The sequence below is a fragment of the Narcine bancroftii genome, chromosome 4, assembly GCF_036971445.1.
Source record: "Narcine bancroftii isolate sNarBan1 chromosome 4, sNarBan1.hap1, whole genome shotgun sequence".
NCBI lineage: Eukaryota > Metazoa > Chordata > Chondrichthyes > Torpediniformes > Narcinidae > Narcine > Narcine bancroftii.
In genome coordinates, this window is record NC_091472.1 from 122587532 (window position 1) to 122602201 (window position 14670).

At 37.7% G+C, this 14670-nt stretch overlaps 1 long non-coding RNA gene across 1 annotated transcript in view; it reads right to left on the reverse strand.

Annotated features, from left to right (window-relative positions):
• The window catches only part of LOC138761081 (uncharacterized), a 104956-nt gene that overhangs the window by 15187 nt on the left and 75099 nt on the right, over positions 1–14670 (reverse strand). Inside the window, exon 3 of the long non-coding RNA XR_011356102.1 lies at positions 8619–8762. This is a non-coding gene — a long non-coding RNA (uncharacterized lncRNA). The remainder of the gene's footprint in view (positions 1–8618; positions 8763–14670) is intronic.

Below are 14670 nucleotides of genomic sequence, written 5' to 3' on the forward strand. Positions count from 1 at the left end.
CAAGTTTTTAATTTTGGCCCTCTGTGAATTTGAGTTTCACACCCCTGACTTAGGGGAACAAAACCACTTCAGGTCTCCTACAGTTAGAGAACCTGCAGCAGCTGAGGCCAGAAATGGAGAGTCCATTCGTGAAAGTGGAGAGGACTGGCTCTGAAGGAGTAAACCTTTTTTTTTTCCAAGTTACAGACTTTTCTTATACATTCAATCATTTTATTAAAGTGTTCTTACTGTTCCTAAATGATTTCATATCTATTTTTAGTTTTACCTTTTCATGTATTTTCATTCTCTTTAAATCATTTCTGAAAGTAAGGGAGATTCAGAGAATTTGACAGTTTTGACATTTGACTAAGCATAGGTGGTGGCACAGTCGTGTACTGTGGGAGAGAACTGGCATGGGATTCCTCAACATTAACTCCAGATCCCATGAAATCACATGGCATCAGGTTAAATTTGTACATGGCACCCCCCTGCTGATTGCTACCTACCCCTCTCTCCTCTTTAGCTGATGCAGGCAAATTCTTTGTTCCTTTAATGTTGCTCATGTAGAAATTATTGTCCTACTATTAAACATTGTGATATAATTCACCTGTGATGGATTACTTTTTGGTTTGGTTGCAGTTGAGTGTAACTCAGAGAGGGTTATGTTTTGTTATTGATAGGTGATTTTGAAAATTGAAAAGAACAGTTTCAGCTGTTTTACTTTGGGTGGAGGGACTAGCTACTAATTCAAAGGAATGGTACTTGAATTTTAGTGGGCTTTGAGCAATTTTTGGGCATTAGGGCCCAAGTCCTCCAAATGGCTGAACACAAGAATCTGACAGAGTACTTCCAATATCCTGGAGAAATCACACTGGAGAACCATGAGACAAAACAGGACAAAGCAGCCCACTTAACCAACTCTCGATCATCCACAATTATGCACCATACCATCCAAAAAATGGACTGCTATATCCTACCAAAGCATCTTCAACCTCCTCTACTCATCTCCTTTCCTGGCCAGAAGAATAAATGTGGGAACATTTGAACCCCAGCTCCTTCGCAGAAGCACACAGGATATTGAATGACTGGTGTGATTTTGGAGAAATTAATGGACCAGGCAACCAATGATGGTAAAATTCAAATCCAATTCACACAGTCTTGGAAATTATTGGTATTCACACTGGAACATAGTAAATTAGTGCAAAATATTTACATATATTTATTTTAAATTATTTCTTTATGTGTATATGTGAATATTATGTATTGTGCTTTGTATGTGTATGTCAGCTGCCCACTCAGTTGGTGAATGTAGGCTCAATTTTGACATTTAAGAAAAATTTGGACAGGTGCCTCAGGTGCTCTGTAAGGGATTACTTAAGGAAGCATGTGAGTGGAAACAAAAGGTTGAGAACCACTGGTCTAGACAGAATAATAGTTCACCACAGACTAGAAGGGTAGAAGGGTCATTTTCTGTGCTGTAATGTTCTATGGTTAGAACCATAGAACACTATAACACAGAAAACAGGCCATTCAGCCCTTCTAGTCTGTGCCAAAATATTATTCTACTAGTCTCATTGGCTTGCACTCAGTCTATAACCTTCCAGACCTCTCCTATCCATGTATCTATCCAATTTACTCTTTAAGAGTGAGTCCGCATTTACCATGTCAGATGGCAGCTTGTTCCCACTCCCACCATTCTCTGAGTGAAGAGGTTCCCCCTAATGATCCTTCAAACCTTTCCCCTTTCACTCTAAAGTCATGTCCTCTCATATTTATCTCTCCTAGTCTAAGTGGAGTCTACTAGCATTTACTCTGTCCATACCCCTCATAATTTTATAAACCTCTATCAAATCTCCTTCATTCTTCTACGTTCCAAGGAATAATCTTTCACTCTAACTCAACTCCTGAAGACCTAGCAACATCCTAGTAAATCTTCTTTGTATTCTTTCAATCTTACTGATATCCTTCCTGAAGGAAGGTGACCAGAACTGCACACAATATTCCAAATTTGGCCTCACCAATGTCTTACCCAACCTCACCAAAACAGCCCAACTCAATACTGATTTATGAAGGCCGCAATGCCAAAAGATTTCTTTACAACCCTGTTTACCTGTGACACCACTTTCAGGGAATTACATACATGTACTCCCCAACTTATGACCATAATTGGGACCAAAGGATCAATCGTATCTCAAAATGGATATGAGTTGGAATTTTGCTTGTGTGCATAGGGAACTAATGTCTTAAAGCAAAATTTTTAACCAAATCTTTTTTTTCAGCATATATTTGACGATAACAATTTAAAGCTTCCTGAATTTGACAATCAACCTTGACGAATCTTTCCACATTCTGATCCATGCTTATCTTGTTAGTCATCATCACAGGGTCTGTAGGCTTGGCGTGGCCATCTTGATTCCGCATGTGCACAGGAATCAAGATGGCCACCCCCAGCCTTTGAACCCTGGGATGCCAAATTTCAAGATAAATAGACACATTTGGCTCAGTTTGTCAAATACAGCATAATCTATGTAAATTTTATATTTTTTCTTTACTTTTTAAAATGATTTTCGGTCTTATGTGTGGATGGATGTAAGTCGCATAGGTCGCAAGTTGGGGAGTACCTGTATCTATATTCCCAGATCCCTTTGTTCTTCCACACTCCTAAGTGCCCTATCATTTACAGTGTTCATTCTACCTATTCGTTCTTCCAAATTGCAACACCTCACACTTGTCTGCATTAAATTCCATCTGCCATTTTCTGTCCCATTTTTCCAGCTGGTCCAGATCCCTCTGCAACCTTTGAAAGCCTTCCTCGCTGTCCACAACACCTCCAATCTTAGTGATATCAGCAAACTTGCTGATCCAATTTACCACATTATCATCCAGATCATTGATATAAACAACAAACAACAATGGTCCCAGCACCGATCCCTGAGGCACACCACTAGTAACAGGCCTCCAGTCTGAGAACCAATCATCCACTACCACTCTGTCTTCTCCCATTCAGCCAATTCTGAATCCAGTTTACATCCTCTCCATGGATATCTAGTGTCTGAACCTTCATAATGTCATAATCCCACATGCCAATCCATGCCCTAGCTCTTCTGCCTTTCTGACAATACTCCTTGCATTGATTCTATGAGTGTGCACTGTGGTCCAGAAAAATGTGGTTTGTTGAGTTGTACATGTACAGTCAGATGATAATAAACTTGAATTTTGGCCTGAGGGGCCATTTAGAGATAATAGATAGAAGGATTTTTTTCCCAAGGGAATGGGGGTCTCTAGAATGATAAATCACAAGTTTAAGATGAGAGGGGTTAAATTTAAAGGGTCTGAGGGGTAACTTTCTACACCAAGGAATCTGGAATGAGTTGCCAGAGAAGGTGGTGGAAGCAGGTACAAATGGAATATCTTAAATGAATGGGAAAGACCGAATATAGGCAAATGGACCTAAGATTATGGTCTATGTTGGAAAGGTGGGCTGAAAGTGTCCGTTTCTGTACAGTACTATAATTTCATGAAGTGGTCAAGAATATCCGGTCTTATTTTGACAAAGGCTGAGGCATGAAATGAGAACATTAGAAGAGGCATAAAGAATGCAAAAAAACATTAGAGCGGAGAAATTAAAGACACGTTTGTGGGGGAAATAAATCTTTTAACTGGCAGCCAAGAGCCAGATGTGTGGATGTGTTTGCAACCAGTGGCCTTAGCAAATAAAGACAAAGTTTCTCCTCAGTTTATTTTTTTCAGAGAGTGGGTTCTGGGAGTGGAAATTCCCCAAACTTTGTTAAAAGGAAACAATAGACTAAAAAAGGATGAATGAACAAAGAGGAGGTTGGAGGGACTCAACAGATCAGGCAACATCTGTACAGAGAAATGGTCAGTCAACATTCCAGGTGGGGACCCTTTATCGAGACTCAATAAATTTTCATTAAATACAATCTCATTAAAATTCCTCCAGTTTCTGTTTATTCACTCGATATCTGCAGATCTTGTTTCTCTCAATAAAAAAAAAGCATTTAAATAGGATTCTTCCCATCATTAATCTTCTGGTTTGGTTTGGTTTAAATTTATTGTCACATTGTACCTGGAAAAGTGAGCTGTGTTCTTCCACAAGTAGTCTACATCTACAGCCATATAAAGTAGAACAAGAGCACAATTACAGAGGACAGAGTTAAAATAAGAATAGACTTGATAAGAGGTCCAGACCTGAAATGTCTGACCATTTCTACCTACGGATACTATCTGAGAGTTGAGTTCCTTCTATCTTTGCTTGATAAAGATTCCAGCATCAGCAGTATCTGTTTCTCAGTGGAAACACCCAGAAGCTCAGACAGGATAGAGAGAGAGAGAGAGAGAGAGAGAGAGAGAGATAATGAAAGCCATCAGAACCCAACCTGAAACATAACCTCTGTGTTTTTTGCCCCCCGCACATGTCCTGATCTGATGAGTGTTTCCAGTATTTGCAGTCTTCATGCATTAGATTTCCTGTTGTATCGAGAAGTTGAGGATAAAGTTTGGCCTTAAAAGATAAACAAATTTGAAGAAGAGCCCATTGTAAAGTTTCAAACTGCAGACATGACAGTTTCCATTCCATTCTAGTTAGATCAACCTGGATTTTATTAGTTCACCTATTTATCTGTTCCACTACAATGCTTGGTTCTCCTTCATTCTCTGTCAGCTGTGCGCCATTCTCCCTAGCCTCATTAATTCCAGTGACTCATGGTAACACTGCAGTGATCTTCCATTAGAAGCAGCAGGTGAGCCATCAAACAGTTGCTCAACCATCAACTTATTTTAAATCACTCTGCAGAGAAAAGTTAAAAGCAACTGATTACAACAAAGCCAACAGGCTCTTTGCTTTCAATTTGCAACCATCTCTGGTGAAATAATATGCATCACAAAAGATGAAGAAGGTATTTTTTTTGGAAGAGCTCACACTCATACCCACCAGTGTTCAGGAAGCAAAATCTTCATTGTCCAGTGTAATCAATGAGTCAGTGGAGAACAGGAAAGCCCCTTGCAGTAATAATTTGCTGTTCAATTAATTGCTCACATGGTTGTCACATTGAAAATAGTGGGATTAATTTCCCATTGTAATATTGGAAAAAGCCAAGAAGACACAACAAATAAATTGTTCTCAATTGTGTATATTACAAAATTTTAGAAGGATTGAATTAATCAAACATCTAGATCAAGATCTGGGACTGTAATAGGGTAGAAAATATGAATTGTCAATGGGAAAAGGTTGCATTAAGTGGGAATATGACACTACCATACTGAATGAGATATGAAGGTGGATTTTGGAAGCGTTTGAGAGTTAACATTCTGCCATTGAAAGCTTCAAGATAATTGACAGAAATTCCATTTATTGGTTTTATTTAAATACAGATCTTGAAGAGCCTGTTGATAAGTGTGCCACATGTTAAGACTGCAGAGCTAAACTTCTGAAATTAAATATTTATTGAGGTGGTAACAACCAATAAGAGTTCTCTATTGATTATTCTGAGAAAGGAATTGACAACTTCCTGGTGTTCATGGATACTCACTCCTAATGGAATGAAGAAGAGCTGAATCCTTTGCAATGCATAGAAGTGCTGGAGAAACTAAGCAAGTTATGCAGCATCTATCGGAAGCAAAGGGTAACCAATGTTTCGGCCCTGAGCCCTTCATTGTGCTATGACCAAAAAGCAGACAGGCACTGACTAAATAGGTAGGAGGAGGGGAGGGGAGTAGAGGCATTGGGAGGAGTACAAGCTAACAGGTAAGAGATGACAATGGATGGGAGGTTGAAAGAGAAAAAAGCTAAGAAGTTATAGGGGGAAGGGGTAGCCCTCTGAATGGAAAGGGAAGGGGTGGGAGTTGGTGGAAAGGAGACAGAGGGATCGGGAACAAGAGAGACAAAGGGGAGGGATTTAATGGAAACTGGAAAAGTCAATGTTGCAGAGTGCCCAGATAAAACATTACGTATTGTTCCTCCAATTTGCAGGCAGCCTCAGTTCGACAGTGCATGAGGCCATGGTAAGTCTTTTGCTGAACAAGGGTAATTGAGATCCATGTTCTTATGACCCTCTGGATTCAGTCATTGACCAGCACTAGGAAAATTTTACAGCAACCAATCAACCTGCCAGTCCACTCTTCCTTTTATATTTCCATTTCTTATTTCCTTTCATGTACCTGGAAAACTCCAGCCAGTAAGTCTTTCATTCCATTTGCACATTGTATTTAAATATAGTTTATGAAAATAAACTTAAAATTCACCAGAGGTCAGAATTGAATCCAGGTGGTTGGAGCTGGGAAATAGCCACCACTTGCCACCATTACAAATCTGAAACAATTTGGAGCACAGGGCAAAAATCTAGCAGGTACTTTTCCTATTTTTAATCTCCTTTTGACCCTGTGCTATATTACCCTGTTATAAATCAGATCTATTTGACAAACACAACCAAGATCAAAGCAGACTGCCAGAATGAATGGTATTTTAGCAATCGTCTGTGATAGTTTGAAGGTAAATCCAACACAGGCAAGTTTCCATTTTTAATAAATGAATTTAAATATATTGACTGATATGCTAAAAGCATGTATCTTGCAAAAATCCACTATGTGTACAGCACTGAAGCATGTAAGGTTTGGTGTTAAACATTGGTAGCAACATAAATCACAGTCATTGAAAGAAAGAACAGGTTGCATTTAATGAGCTGATCTGCAGGCAAATGCTGACACTCAGAGAGGGAATGAAGCATTTTCTTCAAAATCTGCACTGCAAAGAAATTGTTAACATTATTAGGTGGAATAATAGTTTGGCACAGACTAAATGGGCCAAAGGGCCAGTTTCTGTGCTGTGGTGTTATATGGTGCATTTCTCTATTAAAACATTAGCGTTGCTCAATTATATACTCTCTCTCTCCCCTATATTCCATTAAGATTTAAATCTGGAATTTTATCTCAAGTGATGCTGACTAATAATCGCTAACCACAACACCTAGCACCTGATAGTTAATCCCATTGAATTAAGATTCAAGATTCCTATATTGTCATGTAATAGTACAGAACATGTAATATTACACGAAACTGCCTTCTGTCTGCCTTAAGGCAAAAATAGAGTTGCCATTAGTGTTGCCCGGCACCCCTTACAAGGCAAAATAAGCAAATGAGAGTCCCTTTGTAGTCACTAAGTGTCCATGGATTTGCCTCCAGAGTTTCGGCAGCCTCTGCAGCCACAGACATCTGTTCAATCCATTGGCAACCTGAGCTCCAGATCCAAACCTCTGACATGATCACGAAGCCTCAGTGCCCAAAGGCCTTTGGGAGGCCTTCTTGACTTTGGGAGCCCTTCTTGCCCTCAGCACCCTCTCGAATCCCGACTTCAATATCTGGTCTCTGTGAACCAGAGACCAGCAGCCTGCAGCCCATGCAAGTCCCGCAATCACAAGTCTGCCGCAGCCTGCATGGATCCCTCACCCTCTGAGCCCCTCGCTGTCCGCATCCATGGTTACTATCCTGTAGGGTCGACTTCTCTGCTTCTCCTTCTCAACAGAGCGTGTTCTCCCTGCTTCTGGTGCCCTGCACCTGTCTGTTGCTCCCCAGAATCTGCAACCCCGTCGTGGCTGTTGCCGAACGCTGACACTCCCCTCTTGGGCACTGACCTGCGGTTGTGGGATTTTAGTTTAAAAACACCATCGGCTCCTTAAACTGGCTGTTTAATGTCTGTACACTGGCATTATGACTGGACTGTTGTGACCCTTCAGAGCAGTGCTGTGTCTGCGGTCTCCACTCTCCCGGGTCCAAACCAGTGGAAACGCTGCCTTTGCAGCAGCTCTGCTATATTTAAACAGGTTCAATTTAAAACAAAGGTCAATCTAATTCAAGGTACCAAAGGTTAGAGATGACCTGACAGGGAAATCTGGAAATTTACACATTTCCCCATATATTTTAAAGCATTTTTCATGTTAGTAATACAGTAATATGTTTCATGATATTCATTAACAACTAGCTGATGATAAGTTTATTGTCATATACACAAGTACAATGTATAAATGTTCCAACATTCTTACTTGCTGCAACTACACAGGAACATTAGCTTAAATTAAAATGACCACAATATTTCTTGAGACAGAAATAAATAACAATTATAAATGTTCACAGTTGCAGTTGGTGCAAAAATAAAGTGATGTTTTAATCATGCAGACAGATCTTTTGGTGGTCCTGGGGTAGTTTATGTTTAGTTAGTGTAGCAAGGGGAGGTTCAAGAGCCTGATAGCTGTTGGAAAAAAAAATGTACTTCTGCAAAAGGCTTCTGTACCCTTTTGCCCAAAGTTAGCAGTGAGAAGAGGTTGAGACCAGCATGAGGGGATTCTTTATAATGATGGATATAGTATATATTCCATTAGTTTAATTATGGATTGTGTTGTGGTGATTGTGCAACGAAATGAAAGAATTATGGCAAGTGTACATTAAGTGATGCATTTTGGTTAGCTGGAGAAAAAAAAGACGCTTCTGCTTTGCAGAGAAATCTGCCTGCAGATATTGCTCAGAACGGAACATATAAAACCCAGGGTTTGCCTGTACTTCTCTTGGTCGTCATGCCCACGTTACATTTCTGCCAAAATGTTTTCTGTGCCAAAATGAATTCCGCTTACCTGTTGAGGATGGCACAGTTAGTGCAATGAATGCTGTTACAGCACCAGCGACTAGGGTTTGAATCCGGCACTGTCTGTCAGGAGTTTGTACATTCTCCTTGTGTCTGCATGGGTTTCTTCCAGATGCTCTGGATTCCTCCCACCCTTCAAACAAAAACGTACCAGGGTTAGACAGGTACTGCAGGGAGGTTTCATCCCTCACGATTCAGGGCAACATTCACTCTTAACTTAGCCTAATATTCTCAAAGGTAGGGCAGGGAAAGTGTAACTATATACTTTGGAGTTTAGAAGACTGAAGGATAAATTTACTTTAACATCTAAGATTCTTTGGAGGCTTATCAGAGTGGATATTGAGATGCTTTGAAGGGGGAGAATCTCAAATAAGATTGCCATAATTCTTTCATTTCGTTGCACAATCACCACAACACAATCCATAATTAAACTAATGGAATATATACTATATCCATCATTATAAAGAATCCCCTCATGCTGGTCTCAACCTCTTCTCACTGCTACCTTTGGGCAAAAGGGTACAGAAGCCTTTTGCAGAAGTACATTTTTTTTCCAACAGCTATCAGTTACATGATTAGGGTGTGGTCATTTAAAACTGAGGTGGTGTATCTTTGGAATTCTCCACTCAGAAGGTCTGTACAGGAGAGATCAGTGGGAGTTTTCCACAAGACATAGGAGCAGAATTAGGCCATTTGGTCCATTAAGTCCTATTATTCCATGATGGCTGATTTATTATCCTCTTCAACCCCATTCACCTCCCTTTTCCTGTAACCCTTGATTCCTTTCCTAATCGAGAACCTATGTGCCTCTGTCTTAAATATACCCTGTGACTTGTTCTCCACAGCTGTCTGCGGCAAAAATTCCACAGATTTACCACCCTCTGGGGAAAGAAATTCCTCCATATCTCTGTTCTTTTTAAAAAATTTTTAGAAATTTTCACACTGTGAACCATATCAATCAAAATACATACAATCATTTCCCTCTTAAATATACACAGTGGCATTTATTCCCCTTTTTTCCCCCTCCCTTCCTTCCCACCCCCCTCCAAACCCATTAAACGTTCAACATAAACAATACAATAAAACCATTAAACAATGTCATCACACAATGAAAATAAACAAGGAAATTGTGTCATCTACTTTTACACACTGGATCAAGTCATTTTGTCTTCATCATTTTATCATTTTAGGGGGTGGAGGTCCGAGGCAAGCCCTCTCTGTTATGTTCTATGTACGGTTCCCAAATTTGTTTAAATAATGAAAATAATGACTTTATTTTTTTAATTATGTTATTTTTTCCAATGGAATACATTTATTCATTTCTATGTACCATTGCTGTACTCTCAGGCTCTCTTCTGATTTCCAAGTTGACTTTATACATTTTTTTGCTACCGCTAAGGCTATCATAATAAATCTTTTTTGTGCTTCATCCAGTTTGAGGCCAAATTCTTTACTTCTTATATTACTTAGAAGAAAGATCTCTGGAGTTTTTGGTATGTTGCTTTTTGTGATTTTATTTAATACCTGATTTAGATCTTTCCAAAACTTTTTCACTTTCTCACATGCCCAAATTGCATGTACTGTTGTTCCCATTTCCTTCTTACAGCGAAAACATTTATCTGATAATGTTGGATCCCATTTTTTTAACTTTTGGAGTGTGACATATAACCTGTGTAACAAATTATACTGTATCATACGTAACCTTGTGTTTATTATATTCTTCATAGTTCCAGAACATAACTTTTCCCATGTTTCATTTTTTATCTTCATGTTTAAATCTTTTTCCCACTTTTGTTTGGGTTTATAGCTTATTTCATCATTTTCCTTCTCTTACAGCTTGATGTGCATGTTCATTATAAATCTCTTTATTATTATTGTTTCTGTAATCACATATTCAAAGCTGGTTTCTTCTGGTAATCTCAGTTTCCCAATTTATCCTTTAAGTAGGCTTTCAGTTGATGGTATGCAAACATTGTACCACGAGTTATTCCATATTTGTACTTCATTTATTCAAATGTTAATAAATTATTTCCCAAAAAACAATTTTCTATTCTTTTAATTCCTTTTCTCTCTCATTCTCTAAAGGAAAGGTTATCTATCGTAAAAGGGATTAGCTGATTTTGCGTCAATAATAATTTTGGTAGTTGGTAATTTGTTTTTTTTCCTTTCTAAATGAATCTTCTTCCATATATTGAGTAAATGATGCAATACTGGTGAGCTTTTATATCGTATCAGCTTTTCATCCCACTTATAAAGAATATGTTCTGGTACCTTCTCCCCTATTTTATCAAGCTCTATCTTAGCTCCAATCTGGTTTTTCCCTTGTCTGATAAAAGTCTGATAAATACCTTAATTATGCTGCTCTATAATAATTTTTAAAGTTTGGTAACTGCAAACCACCTTGGTTGTACTTCTCTGTTAATTAATCTAATGCTATCCGCGGTTTTCCCCCTTTCCATAAAAATGTCCTTATTATTCTCTTTAGTTCATTAAAGAATTTCTCTGTTAAGGGAATTGGCAACAATTGAAATAAGTATTGTATCCTTGGGAAGACATTCATTTTAATGCAATTTACCCTCCCTATCAACGTTAGTGGTAATTCTTTCCAATGTTCTAAGTCTTCCTGCAATTTCTTTATCAGTGGCTGATAATTTAATTTGTACAGGTGGCTTAAATTATTATCTAATCTAATACCTCAGCATTGGATTGCTTGTGTTTGCCATTTAAATGGTGATTCTTTTTTAAATTCTATATCATCCGCATTACTCATTGGCATCCCTTCACTTTTATTTGCATTGATCTTGTACCCTGATATTTCTCTATATTCCTTCAATTTCTTATATAGTTCTTTTATTGATATTTCTGGTTCTGTTAAGTATACTATGATGTCATCTGCAAATAAACTGATTTTATACTCCTTCTCCTTTATTTTTATCCCTTTTATTTTATTTTCTGTTCTTATCAGTTCTGCCAATGGTTCTATTGCTAAAGCGAATAGTGAGGGAGATAATGGATATCCTTGCCTAGTTGACCTACTTAATTTAAATTGGTTAGATACATATCCATTTACTGTTACCTTCGCCAATGGTCCATTATATAATGCTTTAATCCAATTAATATATTTTTCTGGTAGATTGAACCTCTGTAATACTTTGAATAAATAATTCCATTCTACCCTGTCAAAGGCTTTTTCTGCGTCTAAAGCAACAGCCACTGTTGGCATCTTATTTCCTTGAACTGCATGAATTAAATTAACAAATTTACAGACATTATCCACTGTTCGTCTTTTCTTAATAAATCCAGTTTGATCTTGTCTTACTATTTTTGGAACACAGTCGGCGAATCTATTTGCTAATAATTTTGCTATTATTTTATAATCTGAATTAGGTAGAGATATTGGTCTATATGATCCTGGTGTTAGTGGATCCTTCCCCGTCTTTGATATTATTGTAATTATTGCTGTCTTACATGAATCTGGCAAGTTTTGTGTTTCTTCTATCTGGTTCATTACTTCCAGGAGAGGAAGAATTAGTAACTCTTTAAATGTTTTATAGAATTCTATTGGGAATCCATCCTCTCCAGGCGTTTTATTGTTTGGCAGCATTTTTAATATATCCTGTACTTCCTCTATTTCAAATGGTTTTATCAATTTGTTTTGCTCCTCTTCTTGCAATTTCGGCAGTTCAATTTTAGCTAAAAACTCTTCTATTTTATCATCTTTCCACTCGTTCTCAATTTGGTATAATTGTTCATAAAATTCCTTAAAGTTCACATTAATCTCCATTGGATTATATGCAATTTGTTTGTCCTTTTTCCTTGATGCCAATGCAATTCTTTTAGCTTGTTCTGTTTTAAGTTGCCAGGCTAATATTTTGTGTGTTTTTTTCTCCTAGCTCATAATACTTATTTTCATTATGTTCTTCTCCACCTTATAAGTTGGTAATGTTTCGTATTTTATTTTTTGTTCACCAATTCTCTTCTTTTTGTTATATCGTCCCTTGTTGCTAGTTCTTTTCTGTACTTACTATCTCCCTTTCCACTGTTCGATTTCCCGATTGTAGTCCTTTTTCATCTTAGTTACATAACTTATTATCTGCCCTCTAATGAAGGCTTTCATTGCGTCCCATAATATTAATTCGTCTTTCACTGATTCCGTATTTATTTCAAAGTACATTTTAATTTGGGGTTCAATAAATTCTATAAATTCCTGTCTTTTAAGTAGCATGGAGCATGGAGTAGCATGTTCTTGGTGGGATGTCCTCCAGTTCTATTGCTAATAACAGGGGTGAGTTATCAGATAGCAATCTAGCTTTATATTCAGTTTTCCTAACTCTCCCTTGAATATGGGCCGAAAACAAAAACATATCAATCTTTGAGAATGTTTTATGCCTACTCAAATAATATGAGTATTCCTTCTCCCTTGGGTGCTGCCTCCTCCATATATCCATAAGTTTCATTTCCTGCATTGATTTAACCATACATTTGGCCACTTTATTATTTTTGCTAGTCTTTTGTCTAGTTTTATCCAACATTGGATCCAAATTAAGGTTAAAATCCCCTCCAGTCAATATATTCCCCTGTGTATCTATAATCTTCAAAAAAAAATCTTGCATAAACTTTTGATCCTCTTCATTAGGTGCATATATATTGATCAAATTCCAGAATTCTGAATATATCTGACACTTTATCATTACATACCTCCCTGCTGGATCTATTATTTCCTCCTCTATTTTGATTGGCACATTTTTATTAATTGATATAGCTACACCTCTGGCTTTTGTATTATATGATGCTGCCGCTACATGCCCTACCCAGTCTCTCCTTAATTTATTATGTTCCACTTCAGTTAGGTGCGTTTCTGCACAAATGCTATGTCTACTTTTTCTTTTTTCAGGAAATTTAATAGCCTTTTTTGTTCAATTTGGTTATGTATTCCATTAATATTTATAGTCATATAGTTCAACTTGGCCATCTCATATTCTGTTTACACCTCATTTCCGCTTCCTCACCACCCTTTTCCCCATTTTCATCTCTCAGTTTTCCCTTTTTGAACTCAATGTATGACAACACTTTCAAAACATAAAATACTTCAACAACTCCCACATCTAAAATTCCCTAAACCCCAATTGTCCCACCCCCCCTCTCTGAGTTGCCCCTTATCCCTTGCCAGGCAACCACAACTCCCCTCTCCATTTGAATTGCAAACCCGCTCGCAAGGGTCAACTGATTTCACAGTGACGGTTATTCTCTCCCACCCAACCCCCTCCAGAAAAGACTTTTATCTTCACATATAACAAAACTCACCCTCTTTTTTTTCCCCCTTACTTCCCTTTTCTTTCCCTTTTTTAGTTCTTACTTATACATTATTTTTACATTTTTTAATATATTTTATCATCGTTCTTCGTTCTTGTTACATCTCTTCATCTTTCCTTCTGTCCTGCAGGCATTCTGCAAATTCTCGTGCTTCCACCGGATCCGTGAACAGTCTGTTTTGCTCCCCGGGATAAATATTTTAAGCACAGCTGGATACCTTAACATAAATTTATAACCTTTTTTCCATAGGATCAATTTTGTTGTATTAAACTCCTTCCTCTTCTTTAAGAGTTCAAAACTTACATCTGGGTAAAAAAATATTTTTTGACCCTTGTACTCCAATGCTTTTTTTGTCTTCTCTAATTTTATTCCTTGCCCGCTCCAGTATATTTTCTCTTGTCGTGTATCTCAGAAATTTTACTAAAACGGATCTTGGTTTTTGATGTATCTGTGGTTTTGGAGCTAGTGTTCTGTGTGCCCTTTCGATTTCCATTCCTTCCTGTATTTCAGTCATTCCCAGGACCTTTGGGATCCATTCTTTTATAAATTCTTTCATATTTGTGCCTTCTTCATCTTCCTTTAGGCCCACTATCTTTATGTTGTTTCGCCTACTATAGTTTTCCATTATATCAATTTTCTGAGCTAACAACTCTGTGACTCTAACTTTTTTATCACTTTCTTCTAATTTTCTTCTTAAGTCATGTAAGGTAAAAACATCATGAGATGGG